The sequence below is a fragment of the Equus przewalskii genome, chromosome 1 (assembly GCF_037783145.1).
Source record: "Equus przewalskii isolate Varuska chromosome 1, EquPr2, whole genome shotgun sequence".
Taxonomy (NCBI): domain Eukaryota; kingdom Metazoa; phylum Chordata; class Mammalia; order Perissodactyla; family Equidae; genus Equus; species Equus przewalskii.
This window is the reverse complement of record NC_091831.1, coordinates 162,341,305-162,359,467: the sequence shown is the minus strand read 5'-3', so window position 1 is coordinate 162,359,467 and position 18,163 is coordinate 162,341,305. Positions and strand designations below refer to the sequence as shown.

Sequence of the window (18,163 nt, the reverse complement as noted above, 5' to 3'; positions counted from 1 at the left end):
ATGTCTTATCCTAATACTAAGTCATTTTCCAGGTGAAAAGGATGTGACCCTTGGGGGAAGAAGACCGACTAGGTGTCCTTAGGAGGAGCTTTCCTTTCTGTACTTTCTCCACACTGCATAGCCAGTGACAGATCTGGGGATCAGCCAATTTCTGAGAATGAACTGAGGCAAGGAAGGATATAATGGCAGCCTCACTGGGACACTATGAAAGTGTCAGTGTTGGAATAAGCCAGGCCTCTGATTCTCTACAGGGGAACTTACCTCCTTCAGCCCTGGAGGGTAGGAGATTGACCAACCAGAACAGAGCAGCAGCATCTTCTCAGAAAGGTTGATCAGGTCTGAAGTGCTCTGTGCCTTCTCCTCTCAGGCTTTTCAATCCTAGAGGTGAAAGAAGGAGCCGGCTAGTGTCCACCAATTTCCTCCCAGTTTTGTTGATTCTCAAGATAAGAGCTTTCCTTACATCCCTCTTCCCCTCACTCTGACAGTGCTGTTTGGTGAAGGTTTCGCAGGAGCCACAATCTTTGGAGACCACATTCTCCAGAAGAAAATCCTGGCCTCCTTTATTGGAGATAGGGCTTTCTGGAGGCTTTGGGATTGGCCAGAAATCAAGTCTCTTTGCCCTAACTGAGACCCTCCAAGAGCATGGATATGACAACAGTCTGCCTTGAATTGGTAATTAGGCAAATGTGCACTTCCTAAAACAACACGCATCTGTACAGTCCTACGCTTTGTAGAGTTTCATGGTTTTTTTAACCGAAGAATTATTCTTTTTTAGCAAATGCCAAAGTACTAGCACTGGTCTCTTGTAAAACACACTCGCCAAGAGCCCGGTCATCCATCAATTGCTTGGTAGTTTCAGGCAACTTCAAACTGTTAGCCATGGGAGTGAGAAGCAGAGATTGGGGATGAAGTACAGATGGGGCATTGATGAGAGTGCTAGGAAGAGAACATAAGGACAAATAAGAGAGCTTGAGAGGAGGGGTTGGACTGAAAAATGCACTTGAGGTCACTCTGTGATACCAGGTTGTCCTCATAAAGCTAATGTTGTTCTCAACTTCTTGATATTTCAAAGCTTTAGAGGCCCCACTGTTAAAGTCTGTGGGGCCATGCAGATAGAAACTGAAAGAGGAGAAACAAAGCATTGCCACTCGTTCTGAGTTCTCTTAGCCACTCCTGCCCCACCTGGCACAGGTATTCTGAAGCCCCAGTGAAGACCCTGATGTAGGCAAAATTTCTGCCCCCGAGGCTGCCTGTCCCTGGTGAGGAACCTGGCAGGGTTGCTCTCAGAGCTTTCTGCACACAGATGCTTGAAGGTTTTTTGCTTTCGGACAGAAGAAATTTCAAGTTATGATGATGCTTAGAGTAATAGCATTAAGCATGAAAGTTTAAATTTTTTTTCTTTGTTCTTATATAATTTAATCTATATATGAGAAGACTTCTCAAGTCTTTCCCAAACTGGCATAATGCTTATGCTACTTTTGCATCTGTTGGATCAGTCATTACCCAGAAGGTGGAACATGTCAAGTGTCTCCTCACTTTCCTTCTCTATCTCAGGTGTGGCTGTAGCCTTTAGGAGATATCACTGTTCCCTTCATTTGATGGCTTAGGCCTCCTCCCCACCTTGATTTGGAAAAACTAATCTGTTTAGCAATGTTGAAGTGATTTATTAATTAGTTGCCTGTTAACGCATTGGGTTATTAAGTACCTACTAAATAATATTTATGAAGTCTTGGAAGCATAGAAAATCATAGATGATAGAATGTAATTTTGGCCCAAAGTAATTGTTTATCATTTGAGTGTATCTTGTCAAGAGACCCGTGAGAGTTCTCACAATTGCTGTACCTGGTTTCTTGCACATTTGGCTGCGCTATGACATTTTTCCTTAGATTTTTCCTCTGAACTATTGGGACGCAGCTTGGGCTACATGTCTACTCCACATATGACTCAGACCCCGGGTCTCCCAGGGTACCCCCTGGATCCAGATCATATTGGCAAGCAGCTGTCTGCTCTCCTTCTGCCCTTCTTGGCCCCCTGTCTCATTGGACTCACACTTAGCTGATCATGACTCTGCTGCTCTGGCCAAGGACAGAAGGCACCTGTGCCTCTGCTTAGCCATCATGTCTGGAGAGAAGCTTGGATGCTCTTGTGAGGTTCTCATTAATAAATTTGTAATGGCTTTAGAACTTTTCAGTGAACAGAAAGAGAAAAGAAAAAAGAGAAGTGGACAGAGTGTCAGGGATGTGTGGGACACCACATACAATATACGTGTAATGGGAGTCCCAGAAGGAGAGAAGAGAGAGAAAGGAGAAGAAAAAAAATTTGAAGAAATAATGGCTAAACATTTGTCAATTTTGGTGTAAATGAACCCCAAACAAACCATAATCCTTAATGTACACCCAGAAAAATCTCAATAAACCACAAGTAGGATAAAGTATCATAGATGAATCGGCAAGATTTTCCCCGTTCCTCCCTCCCTTCTAACTAGATCTCATGGTCTCATTTACATCCGAGCCCTCTCTCCAGACAGACTTCTGGCTCCTTCTCCCCACAGCTTCTGCTTCTATATCATGTTAGTGCGGGAAATGCTGGTGTGCAGGTACTTTTGAGCCTGTGACAGCAACCAGACTTTATGCCTTTTCTACTTGACTTAGAAACCTGAATGCTCAAAAGGTAACTGTACCTCCAATGATACCATATATGTACAGAGGAGATCGCTGCCCACTTTCTACAAGAAGTGTTTTCTACCATTAGAGCTTTATTCCTTTTTTATTACAAGAGATTTCTTCTTATGACTACTTTTTAAATCATAGTAAAATACATTGAACATAAAATTTAGCCATCAACCTTTTTTTATTTATGTTAAGACAATTGGCCTTAAGCTAACATCTGTGCCAATCTTACTTGATTTTGTATGTGGGATGCTGCCATTGCATGGCTTGATCAGAGCTGTGTAGGGCCACTCCCAGGATTAGAACCTGTGAACTCTTGGCCGCTGAGGCAGAGTGAGTGACCCTAACCACTACACCACTGGACCAGCCCCTATTAATCATTTTTAAGTGTACAGTTCAGTGGCATGAAATACATTCAGATTCTTATGCAACCATCACCACTATCCATATCCAGAGCTTTTTCATCTTCCCAAATTGAAACTCTGAACCCAAGAAACAGTAACTTGCTATTGCCCTCTCCTGATAGTCCCAGGGAATCACCATTGTCCTTTGTGTCTGCATCAATTTCCAAGAGATCCTTATGTAAATGCAAGAGCTTTGAGCATGGTCTCATCTTCAGATTTCCCTGTTCTTTAGGAATTGGACCTTACTAGGCAGTAGATAAACTAATAAGGAGAGTTATTAGTTTAACTAATAATTCATGCAGAGATTTGAAGAGAAGTGGAAGGAGAGAGGAAGAGCTGGGGAGGAGCAAGCGATGGCACACAAGCCTGCCTAAATTCACCCTTCTGCCCCTGACCACCAAGAGGAAGCCAAGGTTCCTCCTAACATCTCTGAATGTGTTCAGGTGGGAGAGAGAGGCCTGGTTCTCCACACTTTTGAGTATTTTGGAGATGAAGAGAGAGATGAGAAGTAAATTATCCCTCTGAACAGGTATTAAAGGCATCAGGGAAAACGGAGAGTTGCTTGAGCCTGCTGAGGGCCTTTGTTCTTATTTACAAGGAAAGACCAGCCCAAACAAAGAGTAACTGTGGACTGCTCCTCTGGACTTTTTACAAAACTCCCTGCCCTGAGAAGTGTGAATATAAGTGACATTGCCTCCAGAAACCACATCCCTAGTGCTGATCCTCAGTGGAGCTGCTCAGTAGGGTGGAGGATGGGATCTTCCTCCACTTGTCTGGTCTCATTCACTACTTGACAGGTTAGCTTGGCATTAGGTCTGAGAAATCTCAACTTGAGGATGGGTCTGTGGGGTCCTGGTCTGGTGCTCTGAGGAGAATTCTAGAAACCAGAGGACAATTCTTGTGGCCAGAGGACAGGATATTTAGGGCCTGGGATAGTCTGTGGAGGTGGACATGGTGGGAAAGGGAGCTCTTTATCAGGCCCACTAAACCTGAGATGGGGCTCCTGGCTTCGATGGACAAAATGGCGGCTTTGTGGCATGGCCCATCTCCTTCCTGAGTTCTCAGTTTCTCCCTGTTGTGATGAGGAACTCACCTCTGGTCTGAATCAACCATTCTTCAGAGACATCTCACAAGAAAAGGTTCTGTCTTTAGGGTAGACTGTCCAGAAGAAATGGAAAACACTTTCTCTTGCCTATGCTTGTTGCTTCTTTGTCCTTGACTATCTCAGACCCCTGTGTTCTGTTCTCTTCCAGGATGAGGCTAAGACCTGAATATTTGGACCTGATCAAGCAGAATAGTCTAGTAGCTTTCTCTTCTATCCTGAGTTGGACACATATGAAATACCCATAAAGGTGTGTTTGATGCATGAATGAATAATACACAAATTTGGTTTGGCTTCCATGCGTATGGGAGATGGCCACATGGATTTCTGAACACCTGCAAGGATTTAACTTCCTAAGGCATTGAGCTCTCATAAAAATGAGGGCAGATAGAAAGGAAGGGAAATCAGAGTGAGATGGGGAAATTGGCAGGAAGGGTCTGAGTGGGAACCATTCTCCACGTAGGCCATTGGAGTAGTGGTGAAGGAATACTCTGATGGCTCAGTTAGGTTCTGGATATCTGACCTGGTAGGGCTGAATGACTCAGCAGTAGAGGGACAAGATGAAGGGGACACATAGGAAACTCTTCACAAGCTCTCCTATTTTTGATGTAGACAATAGCTCTTGGGATGGAAAATCATTCTTAGGATTGGAGGATGGAAAGTTATATCCCTCCCTTTCAGCTTTCCTTCCACTAGAATCATGTGCCATCCTAATACTTTCTCCAAGTCCTGGTTACCAGTGAGTGGGCCATGAAACGGAGATGCCCACCCTTCCCCTTTGGAGAATTTTCTATCCTTTCAGTGAATTGTTGTCAACAATAGTGCTGGGGTGGGCAAACTCCTTGGTAGGACTGAGACAAGGATGGGTCACAGAGATAGCCTGGCCGGGACTCTCTGCCAAGTGCTGAAGGTGTTGTAAGAAATCCCTTCTTAGGCATTGCTGAGTCAGCGTGACCACACTCACCAGAAGGAAATACTGGCAACTCTGAAGGAATGAATAGGGCTTTGGGGGACCCTGACCTGAGTCAGAAGTGATGTTCCCTATCTTGGTTGAATTCTGGTTGTTCAAACAGCCTATCACCACACATTACCTTGGGTGTGATTAGCATCAAGCTAGTTCCTAAAATATCATCACTGGACCCAATCCTTTCCATTTTAGTCTTTCACTATTTGAAGCCTGAGCCCTTTTTCTGTATTCATACAAAAGTGCCCTTAGGGCCTGTCCCTTGGTCAAGTGGTTAAGTTCACAGGCTCCTCTTTGGCGGCTCAGGGTTCACTGGTGTGGCTCTTGGGCGAGGACCTACACACAGCTCATCGAGCCACACTATGGCAACATCCCACATATAAGGACTAGAAGGACCTACAACAAGGACATATGACTGTTTACTGGAACTTAGGTGAGAAAAGAAAAAAGAGGAAAATTGCCAACAGATGTTAGCTCAGGGCCCAACTTCCTATCCAAAGAGGATACTTAAAAAAAAATAGAAGTGCCTGGCTCTGGTCTCACCTGAAACATGTTTGCTAACAGCCCAGTCATCCAGCAACTTCTGGGTAGTTTCAGCCCACGGCAGAATCCTGGGTGTGCAGCTGCAGCATGGAGATTGGGGAGGGGGTGGAGACGGGGTGTTAAGGAGAGTAGTAGAATGGGAAGGAGAGGCCACAAGGGGAGCCTTAGAGGAGAGTTGATGACAAATGTGCTTGAGTTCAGTGTGTGTCCCCTGCAGACCGGATATCTACTTCAGTTTCAGGTGAGGTTGCTAAGCATGAGCTCGTCATGGTTTTACAGCTTCCCAGTCAAGTCCGTAGTGACTTTCATGCACAGTCTGCACCTGGAGAAAGAGTGGGAGGAATTGCGTCCTTTTGCACTAGAGGTCAATGTGCAAAACACTAATTCCAGAGCTCTGCTGCCGAGGTTTCCTTAAGAGAGAAGAGTGCAGAGCAATGCAAGGTGGTGGGGCTGGCCTCTGGGATGGTCAGGAAGGAACTGTCTCCTGGAGGTGAGCACCATGATGTCCGGAAACCTTTCCCGCAGGGCAGCTGGAGGCAGAGAGCTGCCTGGGAAGTGCTGACAGGCAGAGAAAGACATGGGAGTGGGACATGTCTGCCCTGGGTATTTCCTGGGGACTGAGTCCTGAGACTGGGCAGTGCTCTGGGGCTCTAAGTAATTACCACAGAGAGGAAGGGCTGAATGGGGGACTCTGTGACTGCTGTCTATCCCCCATCAAGGATTCTTTCCATTTTGCCAGTGCAAACATTTAGTAAAGAGACTTTTTTCCTCCTGAGCATGCTAGTAAAGGAGAATTCCTCTGGGTAGATGATAGCAAATACAGAGAGTGCCTGGGTATTGTCAAAAAGGTATTGTTGATTAAAATTTTGTTGATAAATGGCTTGCATTGAATATTAGGCTAATGACTTTCTGATAAGCAAAACCCATAAAATAATCTTCACATTTACAGGAGAATTTCTGTGTATAGTCACTTGGATTTGTCAAAATATGTCCTCAGTGATTATTCCACGTAAGATCACAGAAACTGCAAAAGCGCAGATGGTAAATGTCACACTGCAAAGAGTAAGTTATACTTTCTTCTTTTTTTTCATTTTTTTATGAATAATTGAAATAATGACTTCTGAAGTCATAATGGCTTATAATTTCTCTAATTTCAGATGTACACTATTACTTATCAGTTTCTATATAAACTATAAGAGTAATTCACATTTTGGTGGAGGTAGAAAAATCTGTCAACTCATTCTATATAGTTACCTTAAGAAAGTTTTTAAAGTATGATTTCAAACTAAGTGACTCCAGTAATCTTTTCTTTGAATATGGGCTAATCTTTAGGCTAAACGCCATTTTATTTTGGCGAGCATTTTGTGTATCTTCAGAGCATCCAAACAAGAAGCAGGCCCTCCTCACATTGACCATGAGAGCTTTGGTCCACAGTACAGTGGGGATGGTGTGGTGCAGGGTTCAGAAGAAGGACTCTGGCTGTGATGGACACGTGGGTTGCTTCCATCTTTTGGCCATTGTGAATAGTGCTGCTGTGAACATGGTAGCTTGTTAACTATTTTTAAGCAAGTGAATCTTTTTTTTTCCTTCCTAATATTGTATGTTTTTCTCTACATTTAGATCTCCAATACATTTGAGGGTTATTTTAGATTATGGTGTGAAGAGTGGATCCCATTTTCCCTTTTTCCCCAATAACTACGTCATTGTACTATCACCATCTACCAGACATTTATTGTTTCCCAGTGATTAGGGATGCCGCCTGTACCATGTATTAAATTAGGCCTTGTATGGCATTTCAGTTCTACCCTTTGTTCTGCCTGTCCCACACACACCAATGGCACACAGTTTTAGAGCAAACAGTCATCCCTCAGTATCCAAGGGGGATGGGTTCCAGGATGCCCGTGGATATCAAAATCTGCAGCTGTTCAATTCCTTGTACAAAATGACAAAGTATATGTATATAACCTATGTGCATTCTCCCTTCCATATATTTCAAATTATCTCTAGATTACTTACAATACCTATCACAATGCAAATGTTATAGTTGTTAATACTGTAGTTATTGTTTAGGGAATAATGACAAAAAAAAATCTGTCCATGTTCAATAGGATACTACCATCATAGGCTTTTTGATCCCTGTTGGTTGAATCCATGGGCAATATTGAATTTGGATGGTACTTTAATATCTATTAGGGGTCTCTGGTAAGACATGGAGTGGGAAGCCTTGCCCTATGGAGAGAGATTTCCTTCTATCCCTTCCCAAGACCATGGAGGGAGGGGAGATGGGGGAATGGATGGTTTTGAGGAGGGGAGAAGCCCATACTGATCTCTAAGAAATTGAGTGGGATTGATTTGTCCTGAGGAAGAGATTCCATAATCCTGGATTTGTTCAGACTCAGTCCTGGCATATATTTGTTGTGTACTGAATCTTGTTGACTGAGCAAATGAGATATTGGATATGTCCTCTCTAGATGTGGTCATTTATTTAAGCTCTAGGAACCCCCCTAGAGCTAGCCTCTGCCCCATAGAAGAGTGAGTCACAAGGGGGGATCTCAGTCACACCCCTCTGTATGAAGCGCCTCATTGTTGTCCTTATCCAGCGCAGGAAGCTGGAAACCCCGGTGAAGACTGCTGGAGGAGTCCCCATCCTATTTCCATAGGAGACGATGGTGTGGGCCTCATGGTGACACACCAGGGGGCCTCTGGTGTCCCCCTGTGGGTGATGGGAGGAAGGGACATGAAGTCAGGCCTCCCCACTCCTGCTGCACTAAGGCACAGCCCTCAGAGATGATATGAACAGCTGGGCTCCTTCAATGTGGGCTGTGTGAGATAGGAGGGTGGTGGGGTACAGAAGTCAAGCTTCTGGATCTTTCCATCTCTGGTCTGCAGTTCTGACATTGGTTACTGACTGTAGCTCAACCAAGTCACCTTACGTTTCCCTTCCCCAGGACAAGGCGGCACAAATGTACCTTTGTATCTGGTGCTCCTCCAATCCCCTAGAGATCAGACTCCTCAGAAAAAGCCTGATGTCCCTCAGGTCTGGGACCTCGATTGAGGCTGTGGGGATGTAGTCTCTTCAGACTGGTCAGTACCACCCAGGCCCATATGCTTTGGGCCATGTTGGCAGATGCCCGGGGCCTTACCAGAAGGTGGACTTCCTCTTCCTCGGGTTCCCCACACAAATCTGTATTTGGTGGGTGTAGAAATTGAAGTGATTGCTGCACTTCAGATCCCTCTGCCCTCTCAGCCATGCATCGTGGAACATGTCTGTTCTACAATACAGACCAACCAGGCCCCAGCCCACCATCGTGCCCTTGGCCCCCAGGACTTTGCCTGGCCTGCGTCAGAGGCAGAGCGCTGGCCTCAGACTCTGTTCAGTCTGGTTCTATTCTCCAGCTGGTAGGAAGAGTGGAGGCCCTCAGGGACTCCTGGGGAGAGCTCACCTCTTGCCCCCACCATCATCTATAATCTGTGCCTGCTTCACCCTCCTTGGCCCCAAGACAGGATGGAGCTTCCATGCTGGGAGAAAGCCAGCTGGGCTGGGGAACCAGAACATCAGGTAGATGGTGCCTACAGTAAGACGATGTCATTCAGGTTGTTCTGCTGATCATATTCAGGGTGGCAGATGCTCTGAGCACACATATGTCCTTCTGGGTGCTTTCCAGTCTCCTGATGTTCTGGGCCCCAGGATGACATTTACAGGGCTGTGAAGAAAAGGTGGCCTAGAGGTAGGGTTGAGCTGCAGCAGCTTGGTCCACCAGCACTGTAGGGGAGGAGGATGGTGGGACTGTAGCTGAGGGAATTTACGGGATGGGATGGCTCTGGGGCTGAGCTGTCTGTGCCCTCCGCTCCTCAAAGCCCTGAGCTGGGGAGGGTGGGGCACACAGGGTCCTTGAGTTTTACTTCCCCCAGAATATATTGAGAGAGAGCTTGAATTCATATTTTGGGCCCCAGTGGAGCCTTCATTTTCCCCCCTCACTCTTCTTGATCGCGTCCTTCTTTTCTCCTCATTAACACTGGCCTGTTCCTTCCCCCAGACCTACTTGGTCTCTTTGTCACCCCTTCATTGCCACCACCCTGGTTTTCATGGCCCCCTTACGAACTCTTCATGGACCATGTGACTGGTCACCCAGGAAGCTCCTTGGTTCCTCCTGTTCCCCAGCAGAGAGCTGCCATCAGCATAGTCTTCTCACACCGGGAACACCCTGCAGGTTATCTAAATAATACAGAAAAATTATGAAAATGAATATGTGGGAGGAATAAAAGCCAAAAGGAAAATATACTTATAAGCAAAGATATGATTGTAGTCTATACTGACCTTTAACTAATTTTGACTTAAACAGACCAGATGAACATCCTTACGTGTGACTAAATGTAATTCTATCTCAAAACATTGAAGTTTCTGTAGTGTTCAATGGTATGAAACTTTTCAAATCTAATCAGCAGATTGGTGCTGAACATTGGCACTATTTCGAAGATTTGACTTTTGTAACAAATCTATAAGGAATAACTGTGTCCACTTTTCTCAGCGTGGTTGCTCACTAGGTGGAAGACACCTTTTGTCCTTTTTTTAAGGACCTTTGTGTACATGGTATGAAAATGTCATTTTCTCAATGTCCATACTGAAGGTAAGCATCGTTGGTTTTGTAAATCCTTCCCAATCAGATAAACAAAAATTATTAATATTTCAATTTGCATTGATGTTTTAGTGAGCTTTTACTTTTTTCATATGTCTATTAGGTTTTTTTTTTTATAACTGACCTATTAATGTTCTTAGCCAAGTTTCCTAGAGCCATGGATAATGTAGAATGTTAAGAGCCTCAGAATTTATAAGCAGCACATAGCATATTTTACCATTTTCCTACTTTGAAAATTAATTCCGATTCCAGTTGGGGTCTATTATTAAATTATGGTGTGATGGTCCTCTTTCTGAATAACACACAGATAGACAGGTGCACACACACACACGCTTTCAGAGCTCTAGTAGGATTAAGTCCTAGAAGACAAATCGCTGGATCAAGAGAGAGAAATAGATATGAAATAATGTGGAAGCCGTTTTAAGGAAACAGGTGCCATTGGGAGCAGCCCAGGCTTCCTGATGCTACGGGCATTAGAAGGTCATAGTTTTGAATCTTCATGTCTGTCATTCAATATCAAGTGTTCCTGTCAGGTGTGAGGGCAAACTGACTCACCAGGCACTGTCCTCTGAGGCCACACATGCGCATCCCGGGTGGCATATTTCCCTGGCTGCTCTCTGGCTGGCACTGGCTTACACCCTGGGACGCTGTAGAGCTCATCATGGCCGACTTTCTGAGGTTTCTAATTCTGTAGTGTGATGGCTTCTCCTAAGAGTGCCCATTTCTACTGCTGTGACCCAAATTTGTCCCCTGGCTTGTGCACCTTCTACTATTCACTTGCTCATCTCCACACGTTCATTCAGCTCTTCCCTCCCCTGTGCTTCTGCCGGTGCTGTGAGCCCCAGGGGAGGCTTGGCAGATGGACATGGGGACAGTCATGAGTGAAAAATAAGCATTCTTTTGATTTTCATCTTAGTTTCCAATGTGCTAGACTTTGCTTTTCATATCTGTGTGATTTATTTGTTATTCTTCTTAATGGTGGTGCTTCTCTTTTTGATGTTGGTCCCAGTTGATTCAGTGTTCGTCCAGCTATCATGAATTTGTGGTGTTCTGTCACATCCACTTTACTGGTGGTGCTGTTTGAAGGATACAGGATCCTAAAATAAGGTTGTCTGGGTCATAATTGGTGATGAAAATAATGAATGACCAATCTTTAGATAAGAAAGATGGAGTGATATTTATTGAGCCAATTTGCTGTAGACTAGCCTGGAAGTGCTGTCTCCCCCAAGGAAGAAAGCTCTCCTGAGAAGCATGGTCACCTCATGGCTGTAGACCATTTCACAACAAAGAAAACACAGGAAGCCTGACAGGAATATAATTTTCTTCCAAGTCACAAGGATCTGTTGTGCTGTAGTTTAGCACATATGTAGCAGTTCAGCTTGACTTCGGTCCTCTGGGAAAAAGAGCTTACCTTGAAAGAAGTGATGGTATTGGCGTCAGAGAAAGGGAGACATTCATCCCTGTCTTTAAAGAGTGCATTGTTTGCTTTGGGAAAATGTTTGAGCAGATGTGCAGTGTGTTTTTGGTGGGTCATAAGTCAGGCTGCTCTGGGAAAAACAAGTTTTAGGTTGAGTCACGGTTGAACCAGATTGGCTTCCCCATACACTTCAAGATGTGAAAGCTTCTTGTTATTGTTATTGTTTTCATCACAATGAAAGGGCTTGCACTTGAAGTGTGGCATTTTGTGGGGTTTTGGACTGAGGCTCATGCCTTCCACATGTAAATCAGCAAAAAATATGGCTGCGTCAGGTTCCTCCTCCCTCCCTCCCCTCCAGACGTGGACTCCACTGAGCCCAGACGGAGAACTTCAGGACCTGAGGGTCTCGAAGGCTCTTCATTTTCACACTGCCCTTCTGGAATCAAACAAGACCACCCATGGGAAACTCTAATGTGCAATCGAGATACAGTACAGAGAATTTAATTATTTTTAAGGCAAGCTGTCTTGAGGATTCCAAAAAACTGATCTATTGGCCAAACTGGCGGGCCTGGGAAAAGGGGAGGCACCAGGGGAGTTTAGAGGAAATTTTCCCTCACTGTAAGTTTCGCAGTATCAGAGACAGAGCCTGTTATGGGCCTGGCACAAAGACTCAGGTTGCCAGCAGGGGGAGTCAGGACAGTCTGCCAGGGCCTGAGGCTCTGGAGTGACTCCACAGGCCATGATGGCAGAAGGCCCAGGGATGCTGGGCTGCATGGAGGACCTGAACTGTCTCTGCTCAGATGGGAAGTGGGTCCTGCATCCTCTGATAGGCATCAGGAGGTCTGGTGGTTGTGGTACAACAAGGACAAGCTATAGAGGAGAATTCACACGGGGCTTTAGGAACTCTGTCAGGGAGATGAGAGAGAGGTTGGCGCAAAACAGGGTGGGCTAGAGGGAAAGGGACTGGTGGCCAGGCTGCTCAGATGGAAAACAGGGGCTGATGTTGGATGGTCAGCCAGGAGGAAGGTTGACTGAGCTCAGTGCTGGGCATGTTGTAGGGCAGGAAATGGGATGAGAGTGAGGCTAGAGGCCAACTAGGGAGCATCTGAGCATCGAAAGCTACAGCTAGTCCGGGCTGTGGGAGAAGCTGCCCCCACAGCAGAGAGAGGCCCTGGAAATAGGAAGCTCAGTGTCCAGGCCCTGGCCCCTGGCCTCCCGGGTCCTTGGAGTTATTCCCCTTCCACTGCCCTGCTCCTCTCTCTGCTGACTTGGGGCATTGGCGATGGTGGTTGGCTTAGAGAATTTTCTATGTCCCAAGGAGGAACATATTTTGGGGAAGAAGTTTGTCCTTTTATAATGGGCAGAATTCAGACTCAGCCCTTGCACAGGGCTCAGCACCACAGAGTTGTGACTGACAAACTATTCAGCATGAGGTTTAGGGGGAAGCAGGGCTGGAAGAGAAGGAGGAATGGACAGCCCACAACTGACAGCAGAGGGCTGCCTGGAGTATGCTGTTGCGTGTTTAAAGTGGTTCAGTGAGTCAGTGAGACTTCAGTCATGCTCGCTAGAGATCCATTTATTACGGCCCCTCAGTCCCACTGCCCGCCCCATGGGAGTCCTGTCTCTGCCCCAGGAAAGATGGTCAGGCACAGAGGAAGGTCAGCCTCACACCTGCTATGAGCAGCGCTTCATTATTCTCTTTATCCAGGGAAGGTAGGGTGACACCTTCATGAAGACTCCTGGAGGGGTCTCACTCTCTTGTCCATAGGAGGAAATGCCCTGGAGCACATTTTCACAGACAAGGGGGCCCCCAGAGTCCCCCTGGAAGCAGAGAGGAAAGAATGAGCTTGAATCCTCGTGATCCTGCCCTTCTAATCACCCCTAGGGTCAGTGATGTCTCAGGGGGCCACATGTGAGATCAGCCTTGTCACCTCCCTCATCCCAGGGCTCCAGCCTGGCTCTGACTGTTATAAGGAGCTCCACCCAGGCCAAGGCTTTCTCTCCAATCCTCAGGGAAATTTTGGTGAAAACTCTGCTGTGGGATGACTGATCCTTCCTCAGCTTTCACCCCTGATCTACTCCAGGGAAAAAACTAAAGACGGGATTAATGGACCCAGGCAGCCCACCTGTCCAGCTGAGGCATGAAGATATGGCCACTCCCATCCCCTAGAGCTCCCCATTTATTCTCTCCCCGGGTCTGTCTAGGTAGATGCTGGAAACATTACCTCAGAGCCAGTCTTAATCTTCTTTGCTTCCCCTACACAAATCTGCGTGGCCCCGTTGTAATAGCCAAGGAGGCAGGAATCACACATCTCATCCTTCTGCACGGTCAGCTTCACTTCCTGCAGAGTGGTTGCTAAAATGCCCATTGAGACTTTCCCCAAGCCGGCCACGCTACACACCTGTCCAGGCCTCACCTGGGTCTTGCCCCTGGGCGGGCTGAAGGGCCCCACAGCTGTAGTCAGCTTAGCCTCTCTCTCTCCAGCTGATGGGAAGAGGCAAGAAAGTCCAGCTCAGCCACTGCCCTGCGGCCTGGACAGCGCAATGGGGCTGCACTGAGTTCTCTCTCCCCCGAGCCACTGGGACTAGTCAGGTGGCCATGATGGGAAGGAAGGAAGGGACAGGTTCCAGTGGGAGGGGAAGAAATCAGGACCCAGGACAGCATGAGCAGTAGGGAGATTCCCTTACCTTTAATAACATGATGTCATTGAAGAGGTTGTTAGGATTATGGTGTGGGTGGTGGACGGCTTCTCTCACAGGGATGGCCTGTTGGGTCCTCTCCTGCTCCTGAATGTTGTGGGCCCCCAGGGTCACGTTGATTGAGCTGCACAGAAAGTAGAGTGGGGACAGGAGGGGCATGGAGTCACAGGAGATCCAGCCCTGGAGCCATGAAGGGCGGGTGACAACCAGGGCAGGGCAGGACTGCAGCAAGGGACAATCGAGACAACAGGAGCTCTGGGTGCTGAGTGACTGTCCCCTGTGCTTCTGAAAAACCCTGAGGGAAGGACACTTGGAAGCTTGTCTTGCCCTCGGGCAATATTGTGAAAATACTCTGAGTTTGCCTTTTGATCTAAGGCATGCTTTCATCCTCCACAGCTGCTTTAGTTGACCAGTGTGGTCTCTCTTCTCAACTGAGCCACTTGCTCTCACCTCTGACCCTCTGACTCCAAAGCTTATCTGTCCTGTTTCTCAATTTCCATGGACCAGTCCTGGTCTCAGATGGCTCTTCTCATGAGCTCTCATGGCCTTGAGTTACCAGGAGCCGTGGGAGCTCCCTAGGCTTCAGCCCCTGGGCAGAGGACAGCGGTCCCTGTAGGGGTCTCAGGAGTGTCAATTGTCTGTGGCCCCCCACCTTCCCCAGGAGTGAGCAGCCATCAAAACAAAGTCCTTTCTCACGAGGACACTGCCACACCTGCCTTCATTCTCCTCCTCCACAAAGTGAGCCAAAGCCATATAGTGGTAGGAATGGGGCCTGGCCTCATGTCCTCTGATGATGTCCTCTGAAAGAAAAGACTGGAAGATGTGCTTTCTGGGAGTGGCTGTGGTCAGGAGGGAAGGCTCTGGAAGGTGGTGATTGATGGTGGGGTCTATAGTGCCCTGCAGACACTGGGGCAGAGTCCTCCCAGGTTCCCCTTGCAGCAGAATAACCTTTTCTGAATGCCAAGCCTCAGAACGCCCTGTGAGAAAAGGGAGGACAGTGCTTGTTGTCCCCGTCCTACTTCTGCCCTTGCATGGAGGAGATAAGAGCTGTCTTCACGATGGTGGAGCCCAGGGGATTGTGGACAGGGCTCCCCTGATGCCTTCTGTCTCAGTGAGTCTCCCAACCCCTCTGAGCCTCTGCTAATGTCCCACCTGGTGCCCATATCTCATAATCTGTCTGTGAGCTTATGGAGTTTGAATTTATAAAATGCTCGTGTCTTAGGGCGTAACCCATCCTAGGATCTCAGTGAACCTTTTTTGCCTGCGTGAATGAATGGCCTTCTCTTAGTTTTAAACTGAGGTTTGGTGGGCTTTGTGCTGGTAGGATTGAAGGCCAATGGCATGCAGGAAGAACTTTGTGTAACAGCCAAGGGCTTGGGAAGGCAGTGAAAAGTGTGGCTGTAAATGGTTGCCCAGGGCTGTGACAGAAGTAAATCACCGAGCGGGTCCTGGGTGCAGTCTTCCACCCCCTTCTGAGATCTACTGCACCCTGGACTCCCGTCCTGGGCAGGGATGAGGGGGTGACAGCACTGAGAAATGAAACTGGTTCTTGAGGTGGGCCCAGGGACAGGTCCCACCACTGCAGTCGGTTTGTCTGAGCTGCCCTTTCCTGAGTTGAAGGGAGGGATTTTAATTACTTGTCTTTTGTAGCATCACACCCTCTGCTGAATGCCTTGCTATGAAGAACCCGCTTTCCAGGTGATAAGAGAGAGGCTCACGCACGAACTATTTCAGTGAACATCCTCCCTTCTGGCCATCCTTGTTAAGTGTCTATGTAGCATTGGGCTTGTTAGTCTTGGCCTGGGATGGGAGCTGGGGTCTAGAAAGTTCTCGGGCTGAAATTGAGGAAAATCCCTGAATGTGCTGGGCAGAAGGGTCAGGTGTACAAAGGGTTGTGTGAGATGAGCTGGAGCCTCTGGAATGTGGATGGTCACTCACCTGTCCCAGCCTTGAGGGGCAGAAGAAAGGCCAAGCCGAGCAGGAGTCGCTGCATCTTTCCTGAAGTTCTGCTCAGGTCAGAGCTGCTGGTGTTTCTTCCTTCCAGACACACGGTCCCCGAGTGGAAGGCAGGGGTGTGGCTCAGGGCCTCACAGGACTCCTAGGGCTGTGCCCCTGGTTTTTCTGTATTATTGGGGAAAGTGGTTTGTCAAAGTTCTTAGGCTTGGGTTAGGTGACAGTAGCACTGTCACCACACTTGCACTCTGGGTACTAAATCACAAGGTGAAAGCAAGAAGAACAAACAAGAAAGCAAAGCCTGTGATAAAGCCAGCAGGGGAGCTGGACCCCAGAAGCCCCTCAGTGACTAAATCTGGAATGTCTCCATTTGCCAGCCGTTGGCTCTTTTTCCATCCTGATAAACTCATGAATAATTATTTAGCAAGCTAGCTCCAGGGAGACGGGCAAGATGGCTCCTGCCATTGAGAAGACATCAGTCAGCTGGAGTAGACTGAGAATCTGTGGTTAACGTGCAGGCTGGTAAGGTCTGTGGTGGGGCCTCCACTTGGTGGCGGGAGATAGAGACTGGACTTGCCTTAGGGGTATGTAGAGCTGGACACACTCAAACACCCCAAATGGTAACCCCACTTCTTCTCTGACCACCATTCCAGCCTCATATTTTGGAATACTCAGAATTCACTCTTTAAATCTAAATATTCTGTGATCAAGAGAGTTTCTCTCATCTCAAAATTTTGAACAAAAGTCCTGGACCTGATATTCATTGGACCAAAGCAAACCATCAGCAGGTCCATTGGAGTTGAGTGGCCTGATTGGTTCATTCTTGGGTCGTATAGCACCCCTGGGCCTGAGGTGGGGACGGCTCCACACAAATTCTAGTGCCTGTTTTGTGGGGAGAGGGTTCTCCTAAAGGAAGGCTGGTTACTGTTGCCAAGTGATGGGGACTTGGATACTGGTCATCCTAATAATTACTATCCACTATGTGTTCTCTGCCCAGGGTCCAGTGAAACATGGCTATCACGTCCATGGGCCCAACAGTCATAAACATTTGCAAACAGATTATCCCAACGCTCTCACCAGTGTGATGACTGATGACAGAGTAGTGGAAAGGAAGGCATTAGGAGTTCTAAACAGCCCCATCGCAGTTGTGTTAAAGCAACAGCTTCTTATGAAGACATAAAAAAAGAGGGAAAGGCAACCTGCTTAAGCATTAATGATGATGACCTCTAGGTGGTGGCATTCTCGGGATTTTAATGTTCTTATTGCTATGTCTGCCTTTCCCTGTCTTTCTGTGATGAACATGTATTGCTTTTCTACCCAGTAAACATTTTCCTGTAGTCAAAGCACGTGCATCAGTGGCAACCATTCAGCAGACCAATTCTTTCCAGTCTAGCCTTCTTTAAGCTGGATATTTTAAAAATGAGTTTACTTTTCTAAATCCATTCTTATAGAGAAGATTTAGACATTGCTGAAAAATATAAGAAAAATTTACCCAGTAGGCTATAGGCTATAGGCTATTTTGGTGAATAAAGGAGGAATCAACGATTTCCATTCTAGACATGGAAGTTTATGAAGTCCCTAGCAGCCTCCCCTGCAGCCCACACTGCCCAGGGCAATTCTGGCCTTGACCCCAGAGAAGATCAATCCTGTTCTGTCCAATCCTGTCCAGATCAATCCTGGGGGCACCTGAGTCTGGGCCCTGCAACCTGAAGTATTGTTCTTTTTATCGAGGGCAGATAGCTTGAGATGCCGATGAAGACAAACGGAGATTTCC

General features: G+C 47.0%; 1 protein-coding gene and 1 long non-coding RNA gene across 2 annotated transcripts in view; both read right to left on the bottom strand.

The window, feature by feature from the left end:
* Positions 1 to 18,163, bottom strand: part of LOC103543775 (granzyme B-like) — a 174,502-nt gene that overhangs the window by 36,318 nt on the left and 120,021 nt on the right. The gene's annotated exons all lie outside the window — the stretch shown is intronic.
* On the bottom strand, positions 13,297 to 16,575 carry LOC103542061 (uncharacterized). The gene is made up of 4 exons (XR_542625.2): positions 16,375 to 16,575; positions 14,425 to 14,560; positions 13,962 to 14,221; positions 13,297 to 13,557 (listed from the first exon to the last, which is right to left on the bottom strand). It is a non-coding gene; the product is annotated as an uncharacterized lncRNA (long non-coding RNA).